The 24,500-nt window shown below is 37.0% G+C and overlaps 1 protein-coding gene across 8 annotated transcripts in view; it reads right to left on the bottom strand.

Moving 5' to 3' along the window:
* The window catches only part of EPS8 (EGFR pathway substrate 8, signaling adaptor), a 197,409-nt gene that overhangs the window by 111,250 nt on the left and 61,659 nt on the right, over positions 1-24,500 (bottom strand). The window contains exon 1 of one of the 8 annotated variants that reach the window (XM_061204967.1): positions 7,843-7,909. The exons of 4 other annotated variants lie outside the window; for them this stretch is intronic. The gene's annotated coding sequence lies outside the window, so the exon portion shown is untranslated. Of the gene's footprint in view, positions 1-337; positions 360-7,838; positions 7,910-24,500 lie in introns of those variants that run through there. 3 more of the 8 variants (XM_061204961.1, XM_061204963.1, XM_061204964.1) reach the window with 3 other exon arrangements.

Genomic DNA, 24,500 nt, shown 5'->3' with positions numbered 1-24,500 from the left:
ATAAATTTTAACTAAAATAAGAAGTATAATTTTTCATATAGCTGAAAATATCATTTTAAGTATCCACATGTCAAATTAAACAGTTAAAAACATACACAAACCTCAACTCTAAAATAAAAAAGAAGTTTTAAAGAAAACTTGATGGTTTAATTAAATTAGAACTATCCTATAGGGTAAATGATCAAAAGAATGTATGATAATCTACCTCATTATATCACCTGCACAAAAATTCTATGCAATTCAACTAAGCTATTATTTAAAAATCTAAAATATAATGAGCTGACTTGGAGTCCCTTAAACCTCCAAGGCAGTTCCCTTAAGTAAACTTCATACCTACCTTGATGAATTAATGACACATGATTTCACTGAAAAATAAACCAAAAAGGAGACCTCTTTACACAATTTATTTCAGAATTATTTACATAGAAAATGAGTCTAAACATCTTATCCTCTCCAGAGTCATTTCCTCTTATATGCAATTTACTTAAACTAAAGAAACTGTTTCCAAGTTTAGCTTCTGAAAACCAAAAACCTCCTTTAAAACACTCTAGGGGCGGGTGCCAGAGCTTCGGATGCAGAAAATGCTTTTAAAGTGAGACTTAGTCTCAGAACAGCTCTGGGAGGTAAAGCATATGCCTGGGATACAAATGAAGAATATCTCTTCAAAGCGATGGTGGCTTTCTCCATGAGAAGAGCTCCCAACAGAGAAGCAACTGATCTGAGCCGTGTGGATGAAAGGCTCTTGGTGCTCCAGCCAGGAATTAGGGCAGTGCCTCTGAGGTGGGAGAGCCAACTTCAGGACACTGGTCCACAAGAGACCTCCCAGCTCCATGTAATACCAAATGGCGAAAATCTCCCAGAGATCTCCATCTCAACACCAAGACCCAGCTTCACTCAACGATCAGCAAGCTACAGTGCTGGACACCCTATGCCAAACAACTAGCAAGACAGGAACACAGCCCCATCCATTAGCAGAGAGGCTGCCTAAAATCATAATAAGGCCACAGACACCCCAAAACACACCACCAGACGTGGACCTGTACACCAGAAAGACAAGATCCAGCCTCATCCACCAGAACACAGGCACTAGTCCCCTCCATCAGGAAGCCTACACAACCCACTGAACCAACCTTAGCCACTGGGGACAGACACCAAAAACAACGGGAACTACGAACCTGCAGCCTGAGAAAAGGAGACCCCAAACACAGTAAGTTAAGCAAAATGAGAAGACAGAAAAACGCACAGCAGATGAAGGAGCAAGGTAAAAACACACCAGACCTAACAAATGAAGAGGAAATAGGCAGTCTACCTGAAAAAGAATTCAGAATAATGATAGTAAAGATATCCAAAATCTTGGAAATAGAATGGAGAAAATACAAGAAACGTTTAACAAAGACGTAGAAGAACTAAAGAGCAAACAAACAGTGATGAACAACGTAATACATGAAATTAAAAATTCTCTAGAAGGGATCAATAGCAGAATAACTGAGGCAGAAGAACAGATAAGTGACCTGGAAGATAAAATGGTGGAAATAACTACTGCAGAGCAGAATAAAGAAAAAAGAATTGATGACAGTCTCAGAGACCTCTGGGACAACACTAAACGCACCTACATTCGAATTATAGGGGTCCCAGAAGAAGAAGAGGAAAAGAAAGGGACTGAGAAACTATTTGAAGAGATTATAGTTGAAAACTTCCCTAATATGGGAAAGGAAATAGTTAATCAAGTCCAGGAAGCACAGAGAGTTCCATACAGGATAAATCCAAGGAGAAACAAGCCAAGGCACATATTGATCAAACTATCAAAAATTAAATACAAGGAAAAAATATTAAAAGCAACAAGGGAAAAACAACAAATAACACACAAGGGAATCCCCATAAGGTTAACAGCTGATCTTTCCGCAGAAACTCTGCAAGCCAGAAGAGAGTGGCAGGACATATTTAAAGTGATGAAGGAGAAAAACCTACAACCAAGATTACTGTACCCAGAAAGGATCTCATTCAGATTTGATGGAGAAATTAAAACCTTTACAGACAAGCAAAAGCTGAGAGAGTTCAGCACCACCAAACCAGTTTTACAACAAATGCTAAAGGAACTTCTCTAGGCAAGAAATACAAGAGAAGGAGAACACCTACAATAACAAACCCAAAACATTTAAGAAAATGGGAATAGGAACATACATATCGATAATTACCTTAAATGTAAATGGATTAAATGCTCCCACCAAAAGACACGGACTGGCTGAATGGATACAAAAACAAGACCCATATATATGCTGTCTACAAGAGACCCACTTCAGACCTAGAGACACATACAGACTGAAAGTGAGGGGAAGGAAAAAGATATTCCATGCAAATGGAAATCAAAAGAAAGCTGGAGTAGCAATTCTCATATCAGACAAAATAGACTTTAAAATAAAGACTATTACAAGACACAAAGAAGGACACTACATAATGATCAAGGGATCGATCCAAGAAAAAGATATAACAATTGTAAATATTTATGCACCCAACATAGAAGCACCTCAATACATAAGGCAAATAGTAACAGCCATAAAAGGGGAAATTGACAGTAACACAATCATAGTAGGGGACTTTAACACCCCACTTTCACCAATGGACAGATCAACCAAAATGAAAATAAATAAGGAAACACAAGCTTTAAATGATACATTAAACAAGATGGACTTAATTGATATTTATAGGACATTCCATCCAAAAACAACAATACACATTCTTCTCAAGTGCTCATGGAACATTCTCCAGGATAGATCATATCTTGGGTCACAAATCAAGCCTTGGTAAATTTAAGAATATTGAAATCGTATCAAGTATCTTTTCCGACCACAACGCTACGAGACTAGCTATCAATTACAGGAAAAGATCTGTAAACAGTACAAACACATGGAGGCTAAACAATACACTACTTAATAACCAAGTGATCACTGAAGAAATCAAGAGGGAAATCAAAAAATACCTAGAAACAAATGACAATGGAAACACGACGACCCAAAACATATGGGATGCAGCAAAAGCAGTTCTAAGAGGGAAGTTTATAGCAATACAAGCCTACCTTAAGAAACAGGAAACATCTCAAATAAACAACCTAACCTTGCACCTAAAGCAATTAGAGAAAGAAGAACAAAAAAACCCCAAAGTTAGCAGAAGGAAAGAAATCATAAAGATCAGATCAGAAATAAATGAAAAAGAAATGAAGGAAATGATAGCAAAGATCAATAAAACTAAAAGCTGGTTCTTTGAGAAGATAAGCAAAATTGATAAACCATTAGCCAGACTCATCAAGAAAAAAAGGGAGGAGACTCAAATCAATAGAATTAGAAATGAAAAAGGAGAAGTAACAACTGACACTGCAGAAATACAAACGATCATGAGAGATTACTACAAGCAACTCTATGCCAATAAAATGGACAACCTGGAAGAAACGGACAAATTCTTAGAAACTCACAACCTGCCGAGACTCAACCAGGAAGAAATAGAAAATATAAACAGACCAATCACAAGCACTGAAATTGAAACTGTGATTAAAAATCTTCCCACAAACAAAAGCCCAGGACCAGATGGCTTCACAGGCGAATTCTATCAAACATTTAGAGAAGAGCTAACACCTATCCTTCTCAAACTCTTCCAAAATATTGCAGAGGGAGGGACACTCCCCAACTCATTCTACGAGGCCACCATCACCCTGATACCAAAACCAGACAAAGATGTCACCAAGAAAGAAAACTACAGGCCAATATCACTGATGAACATAGATGCAAAAATCCTCAACAAAATACTAGCAAACAGAATCCAACAGCACATTAAAAGGATCATACACCATGATCAAGTGGGGTTTATTCCAGGAATGCAAGGATTTTTCAGTATACGCAAATCAATCAATGTGATACACCATATTAACAAATTGAAGGAGAAAAACCACATGATCATCTCAAGAGATGCAGAGAAAGCTTTCGACAAAATTCAACACCCATTTATGATAAAAGCCCTGCAGAAAGTAGGCATAGCGGGAACTTTCCTCAACATAATAAAGGCCATATATGACAAACCCACAGCCAACATCGTCCTCAATGGTGAAAAACTGAAACCATTTCCACTAAGATCAGGAACAAGACAAGGTTGCCCACTCTCACCACTCTTATTCAACATAGTTTTGGAAGTGTTAGCCACAGCAATCAGAGAAGAAAAAGAAATAAAAGGAATCCAAATCGGAAAAGAAGAAGTAAAGCTGTCACTGTTTGCAGATGACATGATACTATACATAGAGAATCCTAAAGATGCTACCAGAAAACTACGAGAGTTAATCAATGAATTTGGCAAAGTAGCAGGATACAAAATTAATGCATAGAAATCTCTTGCATTCCTATACACTAATGATGAAAAATCTGAAAGTGAAATTAAGAAAACACTCCCATTTACCATTGCAACAAAAAGAATAAAATATCTAGGAATAAACCTACCTAAGGAGACAAAACACCTGTATGCAGAAATTTATAAGACACTAATGAAAGAAATTAAAGATGATACAAACAGATGGAGAGATATACCATGTTCACGGATTGGAAGAATCAACACTGTGAAAATGACTGTACTACCCAAAGCAATCTACAGATTCAATGCAATCCCTATCAAACTACCACTGGCATTTTTCACAGAACTAGAACAAAAAATTTCACAATTTGTTTGGAAACACAAAAGACCCCGAAGAGCCAAAGCAATCTTGAGAAAGCAAAATGGAGCTGGAGGAATCAGGCTCCCTGACTTCAGACTACACTACGACTTCAGACTATACTACTACAGACTAAAGCTACAGTAATCAAGACAGTATGGTACTGGCACAGAAACAGAAATATAGATCAATGGAACAGGATAGAAAGCCCAGAGATAAACCCACACACCTATAGTCACCTTATTTTTGATAAAGGAGGCAAGAATATACAATGGAGAAAAGACAGCCTCTTCAATAAGTAGTGCTGGGAAAACTGGACAGCTACATGTAAAAGAATGAAATTAGAACACTCCCTAACACCATACACAAAAATAAACTTAAAATGGATTAAAGACCTAAATGTAAGGCCAGACACTATCAAACTCTTAGAGGAAAACATAGGCAGAACACTCTATGATATAAATCACAGCAAGATCCTTTTTGACCCATCTCCTAGAGAAATGGAAATAAAGACAAAAATAAACAAATGGGACCTAATGAAACTTAAAAGCTTCTGCACAGCAAAGGAAACCATAAACAAGACCAAAAGACAACCCTCAGAATGGGAGAAAATATTTGCAAATGAAGCAACTGACAAAGGATTAATCTCCAAAATTTACAAGCAGCTCATGCAGCTCAATAACAAAAAAACAAACAACCCAATACAAAAATGGGCAGAAGACCTAAATAGACATTTCTCCAAAGAAGATATACAGATTGCCAACAAACACATGAAAGAATGGTCAACATCATTAAACATTAGAGAAATGCAAATCAAAACTACAATGAGATATCATCTCACACCAGTCAGAATGGCCATCATCAAAAAATCTAGAAACAATAAATGCTGGAGAGGGTGTGGAGAAAAGGGAACCCTCTTGCACTGTTGGTGGGAATGTAAATTGATACAGCCACTATGGAGCACAGTATGCAGGTTCCTTAAAAAACTAAAAATAGAACTAGCATACGATCCAGCAATGCCACTACTGGGCATATACCCAGAGAAAACCATAATTCAAGAAGAGTCATGTACCAAAATGTTCATTGCAGCTCTATTTACAATAGCCAGGACATGGAAGCAACCTAAGTGTCCATCATCGGATGAATGGATAAAGAAGATGTGGCACATATATACAATGGAATATTACTCAGCCATAAAAATAAATGAAATTGAGTTATTTGTAGTGAGGTGGATGGAGTTAGAGTCTGTCATACAGAGTGAAGGAAGTCAGAAAGAGAAAAAGAAATACAGTATGCTAACACATATATACGGAATCTAAGGAAAAAAAAAAAACAAAGGTCATGAAGAACCTAGTGGTAAGACGGGAATAAAGACACAGACCTACTAGAGAATGGACTTGAGGATATGGGGAGGGGGAAGGGTAAGCTGTGACAAAGTGAGAGAGTGGCATGGACATATATACACTACCAAACGTAAAATAGATAGCTAGTGGGAAGCAGCCGCATAGCACAGGGAGATCAGCTCAGTGCTTTGTGACCACCTAGAGGGGTGCGAGAGGGAGGGTGGGAGGGAGGGAGATGCAAGAGGGAAGAGATATGGGAACATACATATATGTATAACTGATTCCCTTTGTTACAAAGCAGAAACTAACACACCACTGTAAAGCAATTATACTCCAATAAAGATGTTAAAAAAAAAACCAAACACTCTGGGTACAGCAGGTACAGGGATATCCTTCTTAAGGTGAGAATAGGTGTGTCAAAAGACAAAATATTTTACATACCATTGCCAGAGTATGATTCCCAGAGTATGTATGAAATTTGTACTAAAAGTGATTCTGACATTTGTCTTGGAATTTTGGCCTGTAAAGCTGACAAAAGCTTTGTAGCAAGGGCAAAAATAAATCAGTCCATAAACATCTCAAGGAACCTCATTTTTTTTAGCTGACAAAAAGCTGCAAACAATGCTTGTATAAGTAGTTCAAACTTGTGTGAACTGATAATACTCCTTATGGTGTAGAGAGTCTCAATAAATACTAGACACATTACAGCAAAATGAACATAGCCAAGAATCCATTTCCAAAAGGATCAATACAGCCATAACCATGGTACCCGAACTCAAGAAGGCATTACATTTACCAGCACCAAAACAGTGATGTAATCAGTTATTTACTTTTGTTATGTACTACATTGTGATACACTATTATTAGCTCTCCTTTGTTTTTCTGTAGTATAAATCTTAATTAATACTTGCACTTAATTATTAGTAAGAGAACAAAAAGGCTCCTCCTGAATATTAAATGTAACAAACAAATCGATAAGAACTACAAAAATAGTAGATCTCTATGTATTGAGAATTATACATATTTGTCATTAAGCTCAAATTTTTTATTTAAAACACCCTACATATAAAATTATGGTGTGTTATGAAAGAGTTTTATAAAAAATTATGGATTTTTGGAAAGAGTTGTTTTTTGAAAAATTCCATTAATTGACTATTTAAACATTTACAAGATCCATTAATATACATGGATTTAAAAAAAAAAAAACTTTAAATACACATAGTCACTACTTTTTTTGGTCCCAAGCAAAATGTTTACACAGAAATTTGGCAGTGTTAAGTCTGTGGACTCAAAGCCAATAACAACCTAAGAAAACTGAACTTGGTAATAAGCACATTTTCATAGTACAGCTAACGGTGTATAACAATCCAAAGCAGTTAATATTTACAGGATAATCAGAGTATTTTGCATACCAGATTAATTTTAAAGCAATTTTAAGAAAACATGATATATCTGTGCTTTCCCAACTGTTAACAGTCAACAGATTTCTTCTTAGCTATAATTGGGGTGGGAGGCAGGGAACTAGTTTCTTAAACATCATGACCTAAGGGGAGGAAATCCTGTATATCCCCATCTCTGTAAGCAAGAAGCCAGGAGGCAGGAGGCAGGACCCTGTGGCACCTGAAGTACCAATTTCACCAAGTTCAGAATCCACTTGGAATTCCAAATGGGAATTTACAATATTGTCAAAGGGCTTATTGGGACTAAAAGCATTACCACATGTTTCAAGGTCTACAAATATCCTCCATGATAATTACGCCTTTGAGAGCCCTCCTTAGCAAAGAAAACATTCACAAACTCAAACTTACCTACCCTCACAATCCAGGCAGAGCTCCTCTGAGCGATCCTCCAGGCAATACTGAGAGGACATTCCTCTCTGTTCACTCTTGGTGCCAAGTGACCTTTGGCACATGAACATAAGAAAGGGTGGGGCTCGGAGCTTCAGTTTCGACATTGTGCTACACTGAACAAAGTTTCTCTGGTTTCTCCAGGGCGTTAACTAAGACTTCCTCTTCTTGTTAAGTAAGTAAACACAGCCACTACTACATTTCCAAGTCTTCCCTAAAGTGGTAAAGCTTTAAATGGTACAAATACTGATGGGGAAATTACTAGGTGCTCTAAATTTAAACTAACGCCATTACTCCCATTACTCCCATTATTACTCCCATTTTAAAGAGGTGATATCTGAGGAACAGAGGTTAATAAGTAACTTGTGGGAATTCCAGGTGCCACAATACGGTCAACTGAGCTAATGAAGACGACTTTCCACCATAAATAAACAACACAGAAAAGATGAGAAAGAGTAACACATTTTAAAAATTAAATACACAGTTCCACTTGCAGTAAAGAAAACCCCCCTGGTGCCAAACCAAAGCTAGGACTGATGGCCAAAGTGGTAGTAAGCACAAAAGCAAATATTGCCAGCTGTAGCCGCCAGGAAGAATCACTGGAGTCTCTTATAGCGCTTAGGTCTAATTGAAATTGGTAAGATGCCCCCTCAAGGAATGGAATCAGAAGAAAGTTCTCTCTCAGGAGAGCAGAGTTAGGCTAAGTTTCTGGCCTGGCTTTTCTTCAACACAGGATACAACCTGTCCAACCATCCGTAGCAACCCTGATGCCCCTATAGGGACAGAATAAGAGATCTTGGGCACACAAGTTGGGCATAAAGTTGGCTCTGAGGTGCTTCCATAAAACTGGAGCCGTCGTCAAAGGGCTGCGATCACAGTTAAAAAATGGTGAGGGGGACAGGACAAATCCACCCATTGTCTTAGTAAGACTTCAGTGGAGCTTGTCTCTGAGAATCTGGGTGAGAGGGCAGGGGAAATGCTTACAACCAGAAATTAAAAGCCTAAGCCTGTGTCACAACAGTTCTGAAGTCTGAATCTTATTTGCATGAGAATCTCCAAGCTTAAGAAATTAAGAAAAAAATGGGTCCTGGGCTTGTGATATCCCTGGAGTATGTGAAATAAACAAACATAAAAATACTTTAAAGTAACACTCCATAAACAAGGCCACGATGGATTTCCACAAACTAGAAAAACTAAACCAAAACGAAAGCACAGAAGAATCCTCACTGAAAATGACCTTATAATTTAGAAATTACAAAATACGTGAGAAAATGATTTACTGTGATTGAGCATTAACAAATACATCAAACAGAAAATTTCCAACTCAGCTAATGTTTTAATATGCAGATGCCAAAAGAGCATAATTTTTAAGAGATGGAAGAAGAAAAAAGCCTATAAATAGGGAACTGAAAAAACAAGCAGGTTTACAACAAACAGAATTTATATGCATATAGATATGCACATTCCTCTGCATAGAGAACCCAAGAGTTTTCATCAGACTTCTGTAACTTAAAAAGGGAATAGCATCACTATAAATAGATAGGATTTTTAAACTTGTTTAGAAAAGCACTAATCAATGCCAGAACTCAATGATCTGACAGAACCTACTCACACCAACTTCTCTTCTCTGTCATTTTTCAACCTCCTGGCCACTCTGCCCTACAACTCCTCATTCCTGGAAATTCCAACCCATCCCCCAAGCCACTGGGAAACTTCCAGCACCCTTGCAAAAAAGATGGAGTGGAAACTGTGATGTACTACCCACATCCCCTTTCACAACTGAAGGATTTCTTCCCCAGATGCTGTAGTACTACCAGCATACAGGCCTCAGCTATCAGCTCTCTTCAGAATGGCCTGGACTGAAGTCTCCCCTTGCAAGTTCATGCTCCCCTCCCAGGGCAGCCCACATCCAAAGACCAGCTGACATGGGGAATATAAAGGCTTGCGCCCCTCTCTCTATCTGGAGACAATGGTGAAGCACCATCACAGTTTTAGAGCCTCTAGGGGGTCAGATCTCACCAAGACTACAGGGCAGCCTAACTTCCCCTCTGCCCAGTGCTGGTTTCTTCCTTCCACTCCACAGCGGTTGATCTCAACAGCACTTTCTAAGAAACTTCCAGGGCACTAATTTCCACCTCAGAGTCTGCATTCTGGGGTACTCAGACTACAACAGAAGAGCATCAGAAAAAAAAAAAAAAAAAGGGCAGGATATGGGGCAGTGCTATCAAGGAAGTGAGAAGAATAAGAAAGCCTTGAAACCAGCCAGGAGAACAGCAGAAAGTACTAATGTAATCTCTTTCTTTGATAGTAGAAGGGAAACCCTTTTTCAAAATGAACAATATAATCACAAAAATTCCAGCCCAACATATCAGTGTATCTCTGAACTTGACAGTCAAAAAGGATCTTACGGGGTATTCCAATTCTAGCCCCTGTCATTTTGAAGATAAAGCTCTTAGGCTGTGGATCTGCTAAATGCCAAAACTGTTGCTGCTTAGAAATAGGCCCATTTATTCTTTTAAGACATTTACTTTCCCAATAGCAAGTTAACAGGTACATTTCATACCCTGCTAAAACAAGGTTACCAGCAGTGATGTATATGTGTGTGTGTGTGTGTGTATACAATTTCTAGCTTTCTTTAATAGTCATGGGAAGATGTGCAGCAACCAAACCTATAACGTTCCAAATATATATTTTTCATGTCTACTTCTGGTGAGCTGCCCTATCTTAGAAAGGGGAGAGAGTCAACAAAAACCCTTGAGCCTTGCTTAGATTTGTCCCATGTCCCAGTAATATAATTCTGATATGTCTTTTAGTTCTGAATCATTGGTAAAGATGTTAACGATAGTTTTCTAAAAGGCTAATCTGGTACAGGCTGGTATATGACTAATCATTACCCAGAATACTAATAAAAAAACTGCATGGACTAAAACAATATTCACATGCACACTCAGAACGCCAATGACATGGGACAAATCTAAGCAAGGCTCGTGGGTATTTGTTGCTTCCCTTACCCTTCTAATATAGGGCAGCATACCAGAAGCAGTCATGAGAAATAGGATATATTTGGAATGTGACAGATTTGATTGCTGTACGTTTTTCCATGACTACTGAAGGAAGCTGGAAATTGCGTGTGCGCACGCACACACACACACACACACACACACACACACACATCTCTACTGGTAACCTTGCCCTACATTCCACACTTTGCAACCACGAATATAGAGGCAGACAAGATAAGTTATAGCAAACCCTATCAAACTAAGCCCACTGGATCCAAAAAGACATGAAGTCATTTACATAAATTGTTAGGACAGCCAAGCAGAATGGGTCAACACTGCCACAATCCACTCATCTTGGAAACCTAAGCAGAACTGCACTCTCAGTTCCTCAATTTGTCTTTCCTTCCTTCCTCTCCTAAGAATCACAATCTGCTGGGTCTAAGCCAACCCTTCTTCTCCTTCTAACTTTAAAACCTTTTTTTAATGGGAGTAAGAAACTAAAGTGCTACAAATATGAGAGAATCCAAAAGAGGTTTCTAAACTCTAAATTGTATATGTCAAATCTCAATTACATACAAGCTAAGGGAGCTGAATTCATATGGGTAGAATGACCAACCAAATGCTTTAACAACTTATCTGGAAAAGGAATGACAGTGCAATATAATTCATATTGGGGGAGAATCATGTCAAATTATTAACATTTTATAGGCATACAAAAGGGCAAACATGCATGGCATGTGAACGAGAGGAAGAACCAATTTGTTCATATAAAAAAAAATCAAATGAGTCACTAGGGGTTTAGAGCTATTGTTTGGACATAGAATCTGGGTTAAAGGTAGAAAACATAAAAAGAGAAGAAACATATAAATGGGCACTTCTTGGGGTGAATAAATACAAACAATAGGACCAACAATACTCATTCTTCACATAAGTTATTTAGAAGAGTGAGATCATAATTCAATTTTAAGTCTACAGATGGCTTAAGTCTCTTATTATAAGTTAGGAAAATACTGATTTAAGAAAAATGAACTCATTATTACTGCAAAATAATGTAATTGTATATAAGTGAATAAAATGATAGTTTTGCCTTAAATTGGCAAAGCTTAGTTATATACTTGGGAAACATCACACAAACTTATTTGATTATGGATTTTAAATGTCGTTTTCAACCTAGAAATCACTGTAGAGTTCCAATAAGTCACACTTTTATTTGGCAATTTCAATCAAAAGGCCAACAAAATTTTGGAAAAAAAATGGTGAAAACAAAAGAAAAAAGTGATTTCTCGTTTCTATTCATGTCCTATAACCAAAGAGAAGTTGGAAAGTGTGAAGACCTCAGCATTGGGAAACCGAACGCTTGTGTTTATGCCCCAGGTCTGCCACTGAATAGCTCTGTACCTGGGCAAGTAACTTAACCTCCCTCCGGCTCCATTTCCTCACCTGTAAAAGGAGATCAATGAGACCAATTTGTAAACTCTCATTCACATCTCTTCTAGAACACTTACCTAATTCAAATTTAAAAATAGAAAATCTACTTAATTAGATTTGGGCTAAAACATAGCAATTGGCAGTTTTACTCTTTTCAACATAAAACGGTAAGTTTTCAGAAAAAAATAAAATTACCAAATAGTCAGAAAACCTAATGATAAATGAGGAAAAATATTAGTTTCAAGAAGACATCTATAAATTCACCTCAGAAATTACAAAGAGGGCTTCCCTGGTGGCGCAGTGGTTAAGAATCCGCCTGCCAATGCAGGGGACACGGGTTCGATCCCTGGTCTGGGAAGATCCCACATGCCGTGGAGCAACTAAGCCCGTGCGCCACAACTACTGAGCCTGTGCTCTAGAGCCTGTGAGCCGCAACTACTGAAGCCCGTACACCTAGAGTCCGTGCTCTGCAACAAGAGAAGCCACCGCAATGAGAAGCCCCCGCTCGCCGCAACTAGAGAAAGCCCGCATGCAGCAACGAAGACCCAACACAGCCAAAAATAAAAATAAAAAAATAAAAAATAAATTAAAAAAAAAGAAATTACAAAGAAACACTTTACAGAACCTCCAATTTCTGCTGAAAAATTCCCATTTAAATACAGACTCCGCCGAAACACAATAGGTACAAAGAATTTCTAAGAGGCAGGGAAAATGGAAGCTTTTGGCATGCAGTACCAATATTTCCCATCATTATTAAGATTTCACTTAGAGCTTCCTCATTTCACCTGGCTCGGATGGTGCTGGCATTCTACATAACTGGCTGAGTGAACGCATATCAAAAGAACTGATAGGATGTTCCTTGTAAAACAGCATTTTTTTAAACTTATAACATCATCCCCGAAACCTATGTTTTCCACAAAAAGTTAAAGTCTAAAAAAATGATAGGACTACTTTAGCCTATTAAAATCATGGGTGCCTTGGGACTCTTAAGTGCCATTTGGAAAGAAAAAGACATTTACTAATAAGAGTACCAATCCTTCCCAGAGTACTTTTACCTTAAATCTGTGACAGTCAGGAAATTATCACATTAGCTAGATAACATAACTTAATCTCTCCTAACTATAATCATGTGCTATAGAACCGGGAAGAAAGGGAGGGAGGATGAAAGGGAGGGGGGCAAGCCAGCAAATACTGAAAATAACTGTGAATGCTGATAAGGTACTGTCTTACCAAAAAATCAGGAGAAATGCCCAAGTTTCATTTCAAAGCATGTACCCTCTGAAATACTGCAAAGAATCATCCTATATATACTTTAACAAGCTAATACTGAGCAACTAGCCTTGAAAAATTAAATCAGGCAGCATTACAATAAACAGAATTAAATGCCTGTTTTCAGAGCAGCAGTTTAGAGAAAGCTGTGTAAATAGCCGTTAAAATGATACAGCCTATGTCATCCTTCGAAAATAAAACCTGCGATTAAATTTGCACATCAAATGATCCTTGAAGCCTGTATGTTACCAATAAATAGGGGTGGCAGAGGGGGCTTAAATCAGACAAGCCTCGCCAGTGGCACAGAGAGCTGCAGCCGTATAAAGAAAAACCCCTGCAGCAAACACCGAAGCCGAATGCAGGAGGCTATATCAGTTTTAAAAGTGATTTAACTTCTTTGAAGATCACTGGACTAGAGTTTGCCCAGTCAGCAGAATTTAGTTATGGCCTTCGGCGGAAAAGTGCTAATACAATGAAGGGTTACCCTGGTTGGGAAAAATATTAAGGGTCACTTTTATTTTCAGTCGATAAAATGTTGATTCTCCAAACCAATTCTTAATCTTTCTTTAGTTTGCAGTTTCAAGACCTTTTAATGATGGCTCTAACACTAGTCTCTAATTCCCCCGTATTCCTGACATGGGGCTATGAAAAATAGACTAAATAAACCTATGTCAAGAGTAGCATGTTGGGGGACGGGTAAATATATTAGAAGTTTGCTATCAGCAGACAAAACTACTATATAGAAAATGGATAAACAACAAGGTCCTACTGTATAGCACAGGGAACTATATTCAATATCTTGTGATAAACTGTAATGGAAAAGAATCTGAAAAAGAATACATATATATGTGTGTGTGTATATACATATAACTGAATCACTTTGCTGTAACTAACTAACACAACATTGTAAATTAACTATACTTCAATATAAATTTTAAAAAGAGTAGCACGTTGTGGTCAAAAGAGCCATGGATTTGAAACCTACAACCTTTTTTCCCCTGGCTCTACAATTTAGTATTACACGACCTTAAACAAATCATTAGTATAGGCAATAGAATATAAAGAACTTGACTTTACGTGCAAAACAGGTAAGCCCTGTTACTCACAGCTGTATGACTTTGGCCAAATTACTTCACTAAGTCTTTTTGCTTGTCTATGAAGTGAAAATAACAGAATCTTCTTCATAGAGGCTGAATGAAATAATGCATGTAAAGAGCACAGCACAGTGCCTGATTAACTGTCAGGAATAAATGATAGCTTAAAAAACGTCACTACTTCTCTGAGTTTTCTTTACCTTTTTAAGTAATCTGCCTCAGAAATCAAGATGTTATATCTTAGAATAATTTCCTGTGCTTCACAGTATCTTTATCACGTCATTAATTATTTAAGAAAGCTGAGTCTCCTCACTATTAAAAGACCTAAATTTTGTTCACAGCTATGTAACCTTCTGTATTTGCCTTTAAAATCTTCTTTTCACTTTGGTTAAATAGGTATTTCATAATGAGCTGTGATCCTATTTGACATTTTTCACAAAAATCCCAAAGTCTTTTAGACCTCAGACTAATTTTGAAGTTTCCCAGAGGGTTCCTGGAAAATCTCAAAGGATTTGTCTCTTATCTTATAAAAGAGAGATGTTAAAATAATTAGGTTTATTTGGAATTTAAATGACATGGGAAGGACTGTAAAATAAGACGTGATGATAAACCCTCATAGGTTCTATGTGTATGGATATATCCTATTAGTATAAGTATTCCAGAAATTGTGTGAAGTTCATAGAAATGTGTCAATACTTGTCAATAATTTGCCCAAGTATTATCTTAAATTGCTGTATGCCACAGAAATAACTAAATTTCCGTATCAAATGAACTCTCATAAGAACTTTAACCATGACTGTTTTTAAGTCTTTTGTCATTCACAGACAGTTATTGTTTTACTCTGATTCTTCCCTGAAAGTTTTTACAATCAGCTACTGTGAGAACACTCCATAATGGCATAACTTGAATACTTTGAGACCATGCCACTGGACTGTGTAAGAATTTCCAGAACTAATGAAGAAGCTGATGGATTCATAGAACTGCTAACCAAAGATGAAGCAGAACATGGGACTGAATGAACTGATGTGGATGATTATAATTTTTACGACTTTTGTTTGAAGCATTGCTGGTTCTTTAATGTTAACATCTTCCAGATGTAAAGAAATCTTTTTCTCTTTACTCTTAAGCTACCTGTAATTCACAGCAATCTGGTAAATTACACCTTTGTTAACAGAATTGAAGCAATTATCTCTTCTCCCTACCTGATCCCTCCAGAATTAGAAAACTCTCCATGAGTGTTCTTATTTTCAAGGCAATATAGTTATTTGCATAAGTTCAATAAGCATCTGTTCTCCTTGTAACAGGACACAATTGTAAACATTGGCTCTATTAGCAAGGCTTGGACTGGAATGTCATGGCTGAGAATGATGTGCACAGAATCAGATATGACCAGACAGCTTTACGGAACTAAGGTTTAATTTAAGGAGCCAATATATGTATAAAGCTCCCCTTCAAAAACCAGCCTGGTACCTTGCTTATAAGGTTCCTCCATAACAGGTGAGTAAGGAAGGTCACTTCCTGGAAGACCCAGGAACCTCGGGATATTTTGGGGACCTCGAGAAGAGTGTAATTCACCCAAGTCTATAAGTATTACAGGCAAAAGCTGAGGGTGAGTCATTGGCTTGGTTTCCTAATCCTGAAAAGATTTTAAGAGTCCAATCTGAGATTCCTTATTAGAAGTGGTTCCAGCAAAGCAGACTTAAAAAGAGCATATATAGTCAATCACTATTCTTGCTGGACTGATATAAATAATCAGGCCAAGTTTAATGAGAATAGACTTATTCTGCAAACAAATTAGTCTTACTTAGAATATCTTTGATAGAAATGGGAGTGTCAATAGAAACAAAACTTATGTTTTAATGGAAAACTACAGCACACCCCTGTGGTTATTAAATTCTTGCCTTGTTCATTGTCTTTGAGGTTTTGTTATCTCCCCGTAAACTGGACTGGATGCTGAATTCTTCTAGGATCCTCCAATACCTAGCTACAACTCTCCAAACTGATGCGTCCAATTTTTCTCCCACCCTACTGACTTGGAATCACTAAAAATTAAAACTGTCTCTTTCCCAAAGTCCGGCAAGCTGCAGCTGGACAACTTGATGTGAACTTCAGAGAAATCACCACAGTAACACATGTATGGACAACCTTCCTGCCTGTTGCCATGTGGGCCCCTCAGAAAGTTCACCAGAACACCTGATGACATCACCAGGGACAAACTATGAACCAGGAAAATCTGCCAGATTGCCACTGCTTGCTCTCACCCCATCTGAAGATTCTGAGTCCAACGTCTAGAAATAATCTCGATGCCTGACTGCCCTCTGGACTCAAAAACTAAGTTCATGGTTTGTTCTAACCATTAACCTGTTTTTTCTTTTATCTCCATGGAAATGTTCAGGACTCAGAGACTGTTTTAATGGGTTATCAGACAATCTACAACTAACTCAGTTTCTAGACTGTGAAAGTTCTTGGGGAAGTTTCAGAATGAATGAGAGGGTTCAGGACACACTACCCCCAAAATATGGCACCTTGGCATATTGAATATTTTAAGGTGAAGGAGTTTGAGGAAACAGCAGAAGCAGGAAGGTCACCTGACCTTCACCAAGATTTTCTCCCCTGAAACAGGTCCTAAAACCCTCGTGTGAGAGGTGCCCTTCCTATACCCAGAGAAAAGGAGCCTCCTTATCTCTGAAGACGAAGGGACACAGAACAATCCGAACACACAGGCCTTGTGAAATTCCCCCCACTTCCCTACACTTATATCATACCCTTTAATCTATCATATTCCTGCACAGCTGCCCACTCTTCATCAAACCCAGCATAAAAACACTCAGATCTAACTATTTCTTCATTTCCTTATGAAGGCTCCATGTCACATACAACTTTCACTAAATAAATGTGTGCTTTTCTCCTGTTAATTTGTCTTTGTCAGTTTAATTTGCAGGTCCAGCCAGGGACCCTGAGAGGGTTAAGGAAAACATTTTCCTCCCCTATGCTCCACAGACATTACACTTACACTCTTACCAATAGTTTATAAGGTTCTTTTTCTATTCTCCCACACTCTCACCAAAACACTACCGTATGACTTGTTTTAAAAATCTATTCCAATTTGACAGAAGAAAATTCTTTCACACATCTTTTAGTTTAGCAGTGATATTCATCTCTGTTTAAAACCATTTCTGTATAACTTCTTCAAATTTTTCTTGCTGATTTTTCACCTTTTTTTTCTTTTAGACCAACAGGATTCATTCTGTCAGTTGTCAGCATGGATCTTTAAAAATTGTGTATATAAGGCATAAACATGCATAAGATTTTTCCTCTAGACCAAAATAAACATACAACTTAAATATATGTTTTCAATGTCAAACTGTAACTTAGAAAACATAACGTAGACCCTATTCTATATCTATACCTTTAAAAAAAAAAAAAAGGCAGATTAGGTCTTTCTGTACTCTCAATAATAATATCAGACATGATCCCTAAACTAAAAACCACATTTGTTTACCTTTTTATAAATCTGATGCATGTGGTAATCCTTTCTTTATACCTGCCTAGATTATTCTAATTATATTTAATCTAAAACCAGAAGTGGTTTTTGACCAACTCCCAAGTTAAGGTCATTTTGTACTTCAGAAGATAAAGCTTACACATTAACCTAATGCTACCTCTTCCATCCCAAAGAGGACACAGCTTAATTTTTACTGCAAAAACAGAATTAAGTTTCAAGATAACCAATACATTGACTATGCTGGTCCTAAAGCATCACTTCATTTATGTGAGGATGCCTGTTGTCACTCTTTCTTTATTTCTTAATGACTTTGAGTATTGTAGTATTCATTGACATAACAGAAAACTTTTATGGCTTCTTAATATAAAATCAAAATATCATCCCTGAGTCAGTCAGTCAGTCAATCCCTAAGGCTTATGAACTTCCAGAGCTTGATGTCAAAATCCAATCCTCACCTCAGACTCCCAGGATAAACTGTGCATTTTACATATATGGTATGTTTCAAATGCCACCCAAAAATCTCCCTTAAATGACTTCAACATTCTAGAGAAGACTAAGATTCAGGAAGAATAAGGTAGCTTTTCTGAATATGAATTAATTTTATCAAATGCTTTCTATATCTTTAGATATAGAAATTAATTCAAATCAGCTATAATTCTATTTTAAAATTTGGCTGCTATGGTATAATAGGTACATATTACATAGTTGCTTACATGGATTTTAAGATTTTTACATGAATCTTTTAGAAAGACACATACATATGCATAACTCCCACACCAATTCTCTTGGCATTGCTCCATTTTGTAAGGGAGCCTGTTTACAGACATCTCAGGATTTGCAAGTAATGGATACTGCTTTAAGTAATGGATATTGCTTCAAGGTTCCCCCAAATTAAGATAGTACAAAATGCATGAAAATAATGAGCCTGCAGTTCACTTTATGTCATTTTGATTCATTTAACAATGAAACAAAATTCAATATCTACAAAAGATCACTCATTCCCAGGTATCCTGTTAGGGAATTTTTTTTTTTAAATCCACTTTGTTTACTTCAAGGCAAACACTATTCTGCACGCTATGAGGATACCACTAGCCCACGGACATATGCCAATAAATCAGGATAAGCCAGAAATATCTGATACTTACCTGCTAGCTCTCTAAGCCAATTTCTGCTATTTGTGAAGACTGTCAGTAATTACAGCAGCAACACACTTTATCTCACACCACTAACTTTGCATTGCCTGAAATCACTCTCAGAGTGTGTGTATGCATACACATATATAGTCTACAGAGCACTTTCACCTCATTTCATCTTAATTCTCTTTTGTCACCCTATCAAAAATTATACAATGGGGTTATACCAATGACTCTTAGTCATACGGTGACTCACCCACTACTCAGTACTAACCTTGAACATCAGATCTGTAGAAATCTCATTACAACAGCCCCGATTCATCACGAAAGGACAGAGATATAGAAGAGGAAAAAAAATATGAATGAGGGGAAAAATATGAATTTTAAAAATTCATAAGCTCTCTCAATAAACAACTATTTATAGTATGTGTTTATTAGGTGTCTGTTGAAATTATTTGTTGAAATTTGTCTCACATGAGTATGCTGATTGGTTCATAAATAAGATGAAGAATTTGTCCTTTAGGTTACTCTGTATTACAGATATAGATACACTAAAAGCATACTAGTAGCACAGGTATATGCATAAACATTAAACACAGCATAAACCTAATAAAATCGTACTTAAGTATAAATAAAAGATCAGAAGACTTTAATATGATGGCTAAGGAGGAGTTAGTCATAAAAACTGAATAAATTGACAAAAAGTTTTCGGGAAGCAAATTGCCACTTTTCTTCTAGTAAAGTTAGAAAGACTTTGCGGGGAGCTAATACCTGAAGATGATTTCACAACCGCAACTAAAGAGCCTGATAAAGCAAGAAGGATTAAGTGTTTCTTTCCTATGAAAGACAAGCTGAGGAACAAAGGATACAAGTAGGAAGAAAAACAGCAAGAAACAAGATGAATAACTATTGTCAAGGAGGACAGAGTGATAGGATTGGGGGAGGGGGCTGAGAATTTCATATTCAGCTGTGGGGTATAAAATTCAGTCCCTGTCATTGGCAGAGAAGAAAATCTTAAAACGAAATCACCTTGAGAAGGCAGCATCAGTTCAGTAGAGTTCAAATATGTGGCAAAGTCCAAGTCAGAGAACTAGAACAACTAAGTTCTATAGTGATAAATGCCAAGTGGATTTATGAAAAAGAGTCAAAAGGGAAGTGCCAGGTTTTGTCAAAAGCCTGGATATCTATGGAGTGACAGCAAAGAGTGAAGATATATATATATACATATATATATATATATATATATATATATATATATATACACACATACATACACACACATATGGACATATATACAGAATGCTTTCTTGCTGGAGACATTCGTGATACAGTGGGCGTTCCTCAAAATAGTGAGATGGCAATAAGAAGCAGGTTTTGAAGTGACAACCTGTACTTTTATCTTCCTTATTTATTTATTAATTAATTATTCATTCATTCATTCATTTAATGTAAGTTGGTAATTAGTTTTCCTGCCTCCTTTTGCCTCCTGAAAGAATGAATAATGATTTACTGAGTGCCTATTATGAAACATGTACCATATTAGGTATAAATGAAGTCATATAGTCATTCTAGAAGCATAAATGATTATTATGAATTCTCTTAATGATGTAAAAGAGAGAGAGGAAAATCTCTTCAATTCAACTAATTAAATGGAAAACCATTTTGATTATTGAGAGTTACAAGTTAGAGAAGACATATTACAACCAGAACTGAACTAAATGAAATGTTGTTGCATGTGACTCCTTAAATTTAAATTATTAAATAGATCAGAATGACTGTAATTCAGTAAGTGGTATTTTCTCAGGGTTTGAAATTCACTAGCTCTTTTAAATCATTCCACTCTGGAAATTGTATTAGTTGTTTACTTAAATCTGAGTGATACACAAGTAACTACACTTTTACTGTTTAAACTTCTCATAAGGCCTGTGGCATCTGGGGTTCTGATTGTTTTCCTGGTTGATTTAATTTCTAAACATCTAGGACTGTATAGAGCTGGGCTTGGTATACAGCATCAACCCCACGTAGGAAGCTCTCATCATATCCAGTCTGACCATTTGGCATATAATATATATCTCCAAATCAACAACTCATTTTATTATCTCGAATTCATTGTTTCACTTGTGTTCATCCCTCCTCATTCTTATGTTACATTTTAAATGTAACTGAAAAACCTTAATATTTCTTTTAACATTTGTAGATACAGACAGGTTTAAGGTTGACAGCTGACCCACTGCCACAGCTTACATAAATATAGTAAAGCAACATATGTGAAATGTTGACTCATTAAAATCAAGAATGGATAAATCAAGCTTCCTTTATCAAGATGTTTTTGTCAGTTTTCTTTGCCCTCCCCCATAATGCTTCAACAAATGACGACAAATTCACAACTGCAGTACAGGGTAATGATTCCCCACCAGCTCTGATTGCAAAGGGAAGGTCTGAAGCAGCGTGAAAGGAGTAAGCTCCTGCTCGTTAGCACTGAAAGGAAATAATCAACAGATTAAAAGCTTTGATGCAGCGAATTCTACTAAATCACTAGCTTTGCCTTCTAACTACTTGCTTTTTAATGATGGAAATTTAACTGCTGCCCAAAGTGTGGGCAACTGGTAGTAAGAAAACACAGGTGACCCAAGCTGGAAGAATCATGCCAACCGTAAAACTAAACAGACTATTCATCACCATGGTAATAACTCTTAAAACAGACACAGAAGCCAATTCATAGATTCCAATTTCAAACCAGGAAGAGATTTGGGAGTGTATGCATGTATATAATTTATACAGTGTCCTGTGCCAAACTAATAACAGTCCAAGAGATGAAGCTTAAAGTAACTACAGAAGTGGCCCTTTTAGTAACATTGACTCCCAATGCAGGGAAAGGTAATCTGTTTCTTTTGACAAAGAACCTCAGAGAATGTAACAAAAACACAGCAACAATAATCAGGAACATTCTCCCAGGTGTTGAGTCATTAATTGAATTTGAAAGGTCAGGCATTACTCCTAACACCACTATATCTACCTGAGGACAGCATATATCTTTTGCAAGAAAATAAAGTCCAAAGTTTATGCTTTGTGACTTACTCTGAATACAAAAGAACATTACATATCTGAGATTTTGAATAAGTTTAACTGCAAATGGTCTTTTCAGAAATACTATTTCCAGAAATATTCAAAGCACAATATATTTTGATATCAAGCTTTGGTAGCAAAATATTCAAACCAATAAAAATGTGCTAAAACACAACTAAGAAAATAAAAAGATAAGCCACGGACTGGAATATTTAGAAATCATATTTCTTTTAACATTTCCTTCAAGGCAAGGGTTCTTGTGACAAATCCCCATTTGTGTTGTAGTTGTGGTTCTGTCTGAGAAAGTCTTTATTTCTCTTTTATTTTTGAAGGATAATTTTGCTGCATACAGAATTCTCGGTTGGTGATTCTACTCTTGGTTTTCCCACACTTTAAACTATTTCACTCTACACTCCTCTTCTTGCCTACATGGTTTCTGGAGAGAAGACCAATGTAATTCATCTATAGGTAAGATGCACTGTGTCTTTCTCTTTAGCACTTGATATCATACTGCCAGTTTAATTTAACCAATACATATTCTAAGCACTGAGGTAGGTACTTGAAGACAATCTGAAAAATAAGGATTCAGGAAGATACACTAGAACTAGACTGTTCATATCTGCAACGAGCTTAGAAATTAAGGAGCTTTAAGATAGATCATTCTAATTTGCATATGAAACTTAACTTTTTGAGGGCAGGGACCTTACCTTTACACTGACCTACTACTACTCAACCTTTGCTACATTTGCTTCCTGTGTTACTAAGGAGAATTAAAAACTTGACCATCAGGCACCCCATAAATTTATGTCAGTATTAGTTGGTCTCTGCTGCTCATCAACGCTTTATTTCTTTTTGGTTCCACCACATATTCCCCATAATAACCATATTTTCAAGTTATAATGCAGCTCCTCTTTTCCTTCACCCTCCTCAGAGAATAACTGCACTTCCCATATAACCATAAAAAATGGAGACAGGCTGAATGACCTCCCTAATCTACATGGAAATAAAATCTCCAATAGCACAAAAGATTTTTCAGATGCTAAATACTACTTTAAAAATGGATTCACAAATGACAAGCTTCCACCTGACATTTAAAATACTCCATCTACTCATTTCAGAAATGCATCTCAGGCAAAAAGTTCAGTCAATAATATATCTTATAGCACTATCCTACAGGCATGTCTTTATGTGCTATGGAAATAAATTCTTTTTGGAGAGAATAATCAAAATGTTCTGGGCAACTGTTACCCAAGTTTTTTCACTGACTGAATCAAATCCCCTAAACAGAATCCTTGTCCTCTTGGAAATATTTACTGCCTTTTCAAAGTGTTTTGAAGAATTAAATTCAGAGAATAAAACTTTAAAATAAGCTTTTCACCATTTTAAATGTTTCACTCAGCCTTTTTCACCTCATGTGAACTTCACACTAAAGATTCAGAGCTAGAGTATTTTCTGAATAGAAACATGTTTTCTAGTATTTTTGCAAAAAAAGATTGCATTCAGTTTGACGTGTCAGTAGTTTCAATTATCCCCAAACTGACAGCAAGAAGTTACTCCACGTGCTGTTATCTAACCTCTACAGCTTGTACATTCAAACTCTGAACTGAGAGGCGAAAAGTAAATTGTGCCTGTTTGCAGGCAAAAGGAAGCTGATGATTCATCACTGTATATGTGTCTGTTCTTTAAAATCTGATTTAATGGTAGAATTTTTTCATCATATCCACAAAATGGAAACACTCTGAAAAGGTGGATTTTTTAAGGTGGTTATTACGTTTTTTAATTTTTATTTATTTATTTATTTATTTTTGGCTGTGTTGGTTCTTCGTTTCTGTGCGAGGGCTTTCTCCAGTTCTGACGAGCGGGGGCCACTCTTCATCGCGGTGCGCGGGCCTCTCACTGTCGCGGCCTCTCGTTGCGGAGCACGGCTCCAGACGCGCAGGCTCAGTAGTTGTGGCACACAGGCTTAGTTGCTCCGCGGCATGTGGGATCTTCCCAGACCAGGGCTCGAACCCGTGTCCCCTGCATCGGCAGGCAGACTCTCAACCACTGCGCCACCAGGGAAGCCCGGTTATTACTTTTTTGAGTGTTGCTTTTGCAAAGGTAAATAGTTTAAATAGCTGTCTGCT

This window comes from Eubalaena glacialis, chromosome 11 (assembly GCF_028564815.1).
Source record: "Eubalaena glacialis isolate mEubGla1 chromosome 11, mEubGla1.1.hap2.+ XY, whole genome shotgun sequence".
Classification (NCBI taxonomy): domain Eukaryota; kingdom Metazoa; phylum Chordata; class Mammalia; order Artiodactyla; family Balaenidae; genus Eubalaena; species Eubalaena glacialis.
The sequence above is the reverse complement of the archived record's forward strand: the minus strand, read 5'-3'. Positions and strand labels throughout refer to the sequence as shown.